Genomic DNA, 9,271 nt, shown 5'->3' with positions numbered 1-9,271 from the left:
ATTCAATAAACACAATTGGTGCAATTGTTGTCTCCCATACAGGTACAGCACTGGTGTGTTCCCCAATGGGGGGCCATTGCTATCCTTCGGACAGTGCCGGTTCCCTGGCTGCCTCCGGTCTGGAACAAACACACAGGTTAGGAAATCAGAGTGATGTCAGAACTTTTCCAGGGTGGAACCCCAGAAAGTTTTTAATACCAGAGGATCAGTATGACAGCCAGGGAATTGGCATTGCCAGCCTGTGTGTCCTCCCCCAGTACTGATTTCCTTTACGTATGTGTTCTATGAATGTCCAATAACCTGACAGAGAAATGAATTGTGTTTATGTAATTATCACTGAAACAAAAGTCCATCTGATTGTAAAATCTTCTTCCAAGTCTCTGATTGGCTGCCTGCTGTCCCTGGGCAGCCAATGGAGATACATTGTAGCAGTGCTTTGTATTAAATGATTATCCTTTTACACTGAGATATATCATACACACGGCTGCAGGGTGCAGGTTGTCCTTCACAGTATGATGCACTGAAATTAGGCTCTCTATAATTTCAACACTTTGTCGATACAATGTATTAGGGCTGGAGCTAACGATTATTCTCATAATCGATTAGTTGCCCGATTATTTTTTCAACTAATCGATTGGTTGCATTACATCTCTCTCTCTTTCTCTCTCCCCCCTCTTTCCTCCCCCCCCCACCAACTAACATGTACCTGTTTTCAGCGATTGACACGCGGATGTAACCCCATTGAAATCAATGGGGCAGAGCAGCAACTTCTGCGTGCAACCACATGGACCCGGGACCTCCCCCGTGTCTGCACCAGTCCTCGTGGTGTGATACATTGCAGTATGATGCTGTATAAATCTTACAATACAATGTAACAATGCTTTTTTAGGATATTACTTTTAAAGTGACACTAAACTCCGGAGTTAAGTCTTAAAAATGCATTCAAGTACCTTAAATATCAACAGCAATGGGGGGAACTTACCAAAACTGGAGCACGAGAATCTGGAGCAGTTGCCTACGGCAACCAATCAGCTTCTCTCTTCGCTTTGTTCACTTAAGTTTTGAAAAATGAAAGTGGATGCTGATTGGTTGCCGTGCACAGCTGCTCCAGATTCTATAAATTACCCTCAGGGCTTGTTCACACCAATTGCGATGCGTTCCAGAGCCGTAGCTTGGGGGGGGGGGGGGGAAGCTTGGAGCGGTGACTACTTTACAACACACACAGGGACCATGGGGAACAATTTAGCTGGCTGACGACTGCCAGGAGGTGCCGCGCGTGTCGGGATCCTCTGGCAGTCGCCGGCCAGCTAAATTAGGACCCCACCTGGAGCTCCTCCCACCGGACCAGCGCTGACTCGCCGCTGCTCTCCCGCACCGAAGGTAAGTGGAAAAAAAAAAAACATAGCGCAAACATCGGGGCATTTTGACAAGTACTTGTCAAACTGCCCTGTTTTTTCCGCCCTCACCCTGCAGCGCCCTCAGGCGGCCGCTTGCCTTGCGGTAGCGCCGGGCCCGAGGACACTACAATGTACCAGCGCCTTTTTATACTCTCTTATGGTGGAATACAATGTAACACATTTGCTGATACATTCGAACAGTATTTGTTTTATAATATTGTCTTTTGTGGTGTTAATCATTGTAATAAAACTCTTTATAGCACTTTGGCATTGCAGTATAACAATGTTTTGTGCAAAATGTCATTTCTAGTGTGAGGCATAGTAACATTTCTCTCTTCAGTATACATCTCGTGGATACAATGTAACAATTCTTTGTATAATCTGTCTAGTTCATTGTGACCCAGCTCTGTATAGTATACACACCATGTTGACACAATAGAACAATGTTTTTACAGTCTATCTGATGTGATACAATGTAACACAGCTTTGTATAGTATAACATGTTGTTGGCACAATGCTTGTACTATCTGACTGTTGTGATACATTGTAAAACAACTCTGTATAGCACAACATGTCGTTGACACAATGGAACAATGCTTGTACTATGTGTCTGGTGTGGTACATTGTAGCACAGCTTTGTATAGTAAAATCAAATCATTGACACAATGTAACAATGCTTGTACTATCTGACTGGTGTGACACATTGTCGCACAGCTCTGTATAGTACAACATGTTCTTACAATGGAACAATGCTTATATTATCTGTCTGGTGTGATCTATTGTAAACACAGCTCGATATAGTACAACATGTTGTTGATACAATGTAACAATGCCTTGTATAATTTGTCTGGTACGAAACACAGGTGTGTATAGTATAACAAGTTGATACAATGTTGGAATGTTTGTAATCTTTCTGGTGTGATACATTGTAACCCAGCTCTGCATAGTATAACATGTTGTTGATACAAATGTAACAATTATTTGTACTCTCTCTCGTGTGATATATTATACAGAGCTGCGAAACAATGTATCACACTCAAGAGACAGTACAAATAATTGTTACATTTGTATCAACATGTTATACTATACAAAGCTGTGAAACAATGTATCGCACTAGAGAGACTGTACAAGATGTTACATTGTATCAACGATGATATAGTATACAGAGCTGTGAAACAATGTATCGCACTCCAGAGACAGTACAAAGAATTGTTACATTGTATCAACATGTTATACTATACAGAGCTGTGGACAATGTATCGCACTAGAGAGACTGTACAATAAGTTGTTACATTGTATCAATGTTATACTATACCGCGCTGTGAAACAATGTATCGCACTAGAGAGACTGTACAAGGTGTTACATTGTATCAACGATATTATAGTATACAAAGCTGTGAAACAATCACACTAGACAGACAGTACAAAGAATTGTTACATTTGTATCAATAGTGTGTTATATTATACAGAGCTGTGAAACAATGTAACACATTATTGATACAAATGTGACAATCCCTTGTACTGTCTGTCTAGTGTGATGCATTGTTTACAGCTCTGTATAACATGTTGTTGATACAATGTAACAATTCTTTGTACTGACTCTCTAGTGCGATACATTGTTTCGCAGCTCTGTATAGTATAAAACACTATTGATACAAATGTAACAATTCTTTGTACGGTCGGTCTAGTGTGATTGGTTCACAGATCTCCCTGATCACTATTGCCAGCAAATGTTTACTTTGTATCAATCCATTTAGTGGTGATTAGCCGCCTGTGCCGCTCTGCCTCCTCTCTGGGCTCCCAGATACAACAAAAGCTGTTCAGTCCTAATGATCTTCCTTCTCATGTGGAACATGGCTGAGCACTCGCTGCCCGTCTCTCTCTCTCCCTCTGATGGACACAGCTCCACCTTGCATGTGTACATAGGCTTAACATGGGCCTGGCTCTTCCCATTGGCTGCCCTCCATCTCCCATTCTACCATTGTCTTTGCACCTGAATGGATTATTCCATTCCTGAGGTGGGGGGAGGGCGGTGGTGGATGGCGAAGCTTTGAGTGTTTGTCACCCAGCAGGGCGTCTAATTTTCGACTCAAGACAACGGAGGCAGGAAAGTAGGACCGGGACCGATGATTTGTGGGGGGTCTTATATGTTTTTATCAGGAGCGGGGATGGCTCTGGCTCTTCCGACCCCCCTATGGAACGGAAATCCAGCTGCCCGCAGTCTGAATTGGGACAATGTAATGAGAAAGGCTGACAGCAATAGAGATATACATAGTGTCTGAGAGCCATGCATTGCAGCAGGCGCACACGCATCCCCTTTGGCATGACCGGGAGGATGGCAGGGGCACAGTGAGGGGGTCTCGCACGCACGAGCAGCCGGCGGCGTGCCCTGGTCAGAGAGACGGATTAAGGGTCTACGCGGTGGGTCCAGCCCCCCCAAAGAGGAGCGATGGATCCTGGCGAGGGCTAACGAGAGCTCCTGCCCACTCTCTATTGACAAGGCGGCAGCATGGTGGTGAGTACCGGAGGGGTATGGTATCGTCGGTGCCCAGTAGGTGGGGCACACACTGGCATATTGGGCAGGTGCCTTTGTTATGAGTGTCATTGGCTCATGACGGCATTCAAAGCGGTCCATCAGGGTCCGTCTTTGGCTCTGGCGACACGTCTCCCCAAAAAAATCCATTCTATAAAAAAAAATGCTTTTATAACCATCAATATTCCATTAGCGCGGCAACGATCGCCTCAGAAGTGCAATTTTTTCCGGAGACGGTGCGGTCGCGTTTCTATTGTGGTTTCAATCGTGACCGCAGATAAAAGAACCCTTGATCGCCATGAAAGGGGGCCATGGTTCGGCCCCCGAGGGGTTAAGTTGCAGGGGGTCACGTGCGTCGCCTAGCCGACTTGAGGAATGGCTGGGGGAGGAATGCTCTGCAGACCGCAGCTAACAGGTGCCTATGAGGAGTGTTGGGAGCAATGCTCTGCCTGCAGACGGTGTACGGAGTATTGGACTGCTGTCTGCGCTTGGCGTGCGCTTGTCTGCTTCCTATGGAGCGGGGACCGAGAGGTAAACTGAAATATGTCACCGCGTGAGCCCGTTAATAACAATAATGTAACCCCCCCCCCCCCGTCTGTCCGTGAATTGTAAGCTCTTGTGGTGCAAAAATTCCCATCGGCTACAACATGTTACAATTTTTTTGGGGGGCTAGCCGGACTGCGCCCAGACCGACCGGCTAGCGGGCATTAAATGGCATCGTAAAAAAAAAAATTGGGGCCTATTTAAAAGTCCAATAACCCAAACCGACCAATCAGAATGACTTTGGTTGCTCTGGGTTACAATGCACCCAGACGGATCGTGCAGCTGGGCACACGCGGGCGATTTATGGCAGCGCCAACCTGTTACCGAATTCATCCGCGATCGCTGCGACTGACTGCACATCTATGGTGCGACGCGCCGCGGTTGGCGATTTCCTCACTCCTCTGTGCTTTCCCCACGCCACTGTTCCCAAAGTGTCGCCGTTGATTGGTAGTCGCTAGCGATTTTAGTCGCCCGCGTGGCCCCAGTTTGTGCATATCAAAACTACGTGACAGAAGGGGGTTCATTCATACCAACCTGGTCAGTTGCGTCGCACGTTAACGTGCGTTGCGTTAAACGTGCACAAGTGGCATTGCGTTAGGGCAGCCCATTCAAATGAACCATGCGGCGGGTTTTTTTTACAGTGCCCCGCAACGCAACATTGTTGCACCCTGCGCTGCGCTGCATGACCATTGGTGAAGCATGATCGCGTGCATTGGTGTGAATTGGCCCTTAGGGCCGTGTCTGGACTGTTGTGGTGCGTTACCGTCTGCACTTAAACGTGTGCCAACGCGCTGCGACGTAGGGCTCAAACGACCAGCGGCCTTTATTTTTGCTGCAACCTATCACAACGCACGATCAGGTTTTCATTAGACGTGTCAGCTGCCTCCGAAAAATGTTGTTTTGTTTCGGATTTTTCTTTCTTTCGGGTCCGAACGCCGTTTCGTTATGCAGATCTTCCATTTTAGTTTCGGACGGGGTTTTGTGATTGGCCCAAAAAAATAGTCACGTGTCTGGTTTTTTTTTTTTGGCGGGGGAGGGGGGTGTTATTTCATTGATTCGGAAATTTCGTTAACAGAACATTCGGCCTCATTGGAATTCACACATTCGGAACGAAAGGGGAATTTACATGACTGGGTTCCATCTCTGACGGCCGCGGCGCTCTAACGCGCGTGCGTCATTCATCACGGGTTAGACGCATTGAGGCGCCATTCAAAATGAGTATCACCCCTCCTTGCACGTTTTTGCTGCGTCTCTGCCCCCCAACATCCCGAATTGGCCCTGTTAACGACTTGGGTGTGTCACTGCGTTGCCAGGCCAAGCGGAGGTCCCGTCCCAACGTGCCAGCCGCCCCCTCCGGCTATCAAATGTTATTCTGAAGCCGCAAAGGGGCGACCATTCCCGCCACAAATCCTCCAGCATGCTGGACAGTCTGGGCTGTATTTATAAAGCACATATCACCAAGCATTCCCTGGTGGTGAATCAGTCCTGAATGTCAGATTCCCTACATTATCATTCTGCCCCAAGGAGGGCCTGTCCCGGAGAAGGGGAACCCAGGGGGCGTCCTGAGGCAGGGTGTCACCCGGAGCAAGTAGTGGGTGACACCTTGCCGTGACGTCATCGCGCACGCGCCTGGTGCTGCTATCTGCCAGCAGCCATCTTGGTGATGGACGCCTGCAGAGAGAGGAGGGGACGTTCACCCGGTGGGATGAGGTATGCTGCTGGGTCCCATCCTCTCTCGTGCAACTGTCGGGCTCTCTGCCCATGATCGAGTGCCCGACTTTTCAAAGGGGGTGACCCCAAAATGACTGTCAGTCATTTTGGTGTCACCTCGGGTGCGGCCTTGTGACACCACTGGGGGAACTCTCCTTTTCATGGATCCAGTGCGGGGTAGGCAACCTCAGCCCTCCAGCTATGGCCAGACCACAAATCCCACAATGCCTCTGGGCGCCGTGGCTGTCAGCGTCCTGCAATGCCTCATGGGACTTGTAGTTCAGTGGGAGTGTCCAGGTTTGCCCGCCCCTGATCCAGACTCATGAACATTTCAAGAGACGCGATTCGTTCTCCGTTTCTCCCAATTTCCTTTGAAGGCGGAGCAGCGCTTCCTGCTAGATTGGCAGGTGTGTGGCTGGCTGTGCAATCTGCTCAGGTTTACTGCCTTTGTTCCGTCTCAAGCTCAGCACACACGTTACAATCTGACTGTACAATCTCCTTTTTAGATCTACCAACAGGTATATAGTGCGAGGGCCCACCTGATTGGATGCAATTTGATTGTATAGTTTAGGTGCGTCATCATATTGCAAAGCATTGGCAGCTCTAAAGATGATTGTACGTTCAGATTGGTGACTTAATACCTGGCCACACGCATCTGATTGCACGATTTTCTTTAGCCCTAGATGCTTTTCAGAGGCTTGTCTGATTGGATGTAAATTGAATAGATTCGGTAAAACCCACATAGGAAGATCTAAAGAAGGTTGTACAGAGATCAGATTGTACCTTGTAAGGCCGTCCCTATAGGGTTGTAATGTGCGTGGCCATCTTAAAGATGCTGGTAAAATCAGTTTGTATGTCCATCTTAAAGGTAGATTGTACAATCAGATTGTAATGTGTTTGGCAATGCTAAAGGTGGTGTATGTGTCCATCTTAAAGATGGTTGTACAATCAGGTTGCACGTGTCATGTGTGTCCATGGCCCATTGGACATTGCGCAATTAGATTGTAAAGTTATCTTAACAGGGGGTTTGCACAATCCGATTGTAACTTGCGTTGCCGGGTGACATCGTATTGATCGATCAGATTGCAATGTGCGTTGCCAGCTGAAAGAGGTTTTGAATGCGCCACCATCATAGAGCAGATTGTACAATCGGACTGTAACGTGTGTGTGTGGCCAGCTTCAGACTACTCAAAGGGTGGACTATATATTGAGTTGCATTAGAAATATAATATAACAGGCCGCGTCCGTCTTTTTTGACACGTTTCGGGTGTGCGTCGACAGCCCGTTATTTTCAATCGGCCCCCCCTTCACACAACGCACGTTAATGCGCGACATAAACCGGGGCAAATAAGGCCGCCTGGGTTCAGGAGAGGGGCAGACGGGAGCCACGTGCGCCTCGTATCCAGATACGTGGAGATCTCCGATCTTGGGCAATTAATAAACGCACGGAATTATTCCGCGCGGCGGGAAGTTGACGCCCCGGACGCGTTCCACAAGGTGTCGCCACTGGAAAAAAAAAAAGAGCGCACTTTGGCACTACGGAGTCAGCACGACGCTGAGATCACGATGTCCCTTCTGTCGTTACCATGACAAAAGCTTTCAACCCCCCCCCTCAGCCAGGTTCCCAGGCCTCGGCCTGTTCAAAATTCCAGGCCCGAGCCTCCAGGCCGCAGGCTAGTGCTGCCGGTTTCTATGGCGACCAGTGTTCCCGCGCTCAGCTTTTCGGGTTGACAATAGCGATGAGGAAGTTGAAGAAAGGCTGTGACACCCGGCCAGCTGGTAGTGTGACCGCGGCTCGGCCCTCGTTTGTTTAAGAAGCCTTTTATATTTTATTAAATGGCTGCCAGCTGTTCCCCCCCAATTTCCAGGGACCGGCCCGGATTTCTGAGGTAGTTTTTTGAAAACGCGACAATTTTTTTTGGTGTTTCTGGCCCGAGGAAAGAGCGCTGGGCCCCGCGGCATTTCACGTACCTGTTAGGTCTGTCCCTGTAAGTGGGGGCCATTGACCTCCCCTTTTGTTGGCCTTCCATCCCGCTGCCCAGTTTTGGTTTGGCGGCCATGGCGGTGGCGAAACTGGCTCTACGCAGTGCCAACGTTCAAGGCGTTCTCAGTCTTCGTGAAGCAGGGCCCGGTAAACTCTTCCAAAACGTCCCATCCCCCCACAATAAAAAAACAAATATATATTTAAAATGTATTGTTGATTTTTTTTTTGACAGTGGCCCCAAGGGGAGAACAACTCCTCAATTCAAAGGTGATGGGGGCCCCCCAGGGAAGAATAGCCCCTCGATTTATTGGTGATAGGCCCCCCCAGGGGATATATGCCCCCTCAATTCAATGGTGACGGGCCCCAAGGGAGGAGAGTCCCTCAATTCATTGGTGATAGTGGCCCCTAGGGGAGAATAGCCCCTCAATTTATTGGTGATAGTGGCCCCCCAGGGGAGAATAGCTCCTCAATTTATTGGTGATAGGGCCCGCCAGGGAAGAATAGCCTTCAATTTATTGGTGATGGGGCTCTCAGGGAAGACTAGCCCCTCAATTTATTGGTGATAGGGCCCCCCAGGGAAGACTAGCCCCTCAATTTATTGGTGATAGGGCCCCCCAGGGAAGACTAGCCCCTCAATTTGATGGTGATAGGGCCCCCCAGGGAAGAATAGCCCCTCACTTTAATGGTGATAGGGCCCCCCAGGGAAGAATAGCCCCTCAATTTGATGGTGATAGGGACCCCTAGGGGAGAATAGCGCCTCACTTTAATGGTGATAGGGCCCCCAGGGAATAATAGCCCCTCAATTTATTGGTGAAGGGGCTCTCAGGGGAGAAAAGCCCCCCAAATCATCGGTATCAGTGGGATAGTGCCCCCACCCCCTTTGGGAGAAAAGCATGAGAGCATCTTCTGAGGGCCCAAAGTTTGATTTAATGACATTTGCAGTAATTGTCGGTGTGTTTTATTTCAACTTGTATTATAATATGTGCAGAATGTACAAAGTTTACTTGCTGCAAAATGCAACAAATCAGTTTGTATGTGTGTATAATATATATATACAGTGTGTGTGTGTGTGTGTGTGTGTGTGTTATATATATATATATATAT

At 48.2% G+C, this 9,271-nt stretch overlaps 1 protein-coding gene across 1 annotated transcript in view; it reads left to right on the top strand.

The window, feature by feature from the left end:
- Positions 1 to 9,271, top strand: part of ARHGAP33 (Rho GTPase activating protein 33) — a 63,165-nt gene that overhangs the window by 4,503 nt on the left and 49,391 nt on the right. The window lies entirely within an intron of this gene.

This window comes from Nanorana parkeri, unplaced genomic scaffold (assembly GCF_000935625.1).
Source record: "Nanorana parkeri isolate BGI_ZX_2015 unplaced genomic scaffold, ASM93562v1 scaffold1877, whole genome shotgun sequence".
NCBI classification, from domain to species: domain Eukaryota; kingdom Metazoa; phylum Chordata; class Amphibia; order Anura; family Dicroglossidae; genus Nanorana; species Nanorana parkeri.
This window is presented reverse-complemented; position numbering and strand designations above follow the sequence as displayed.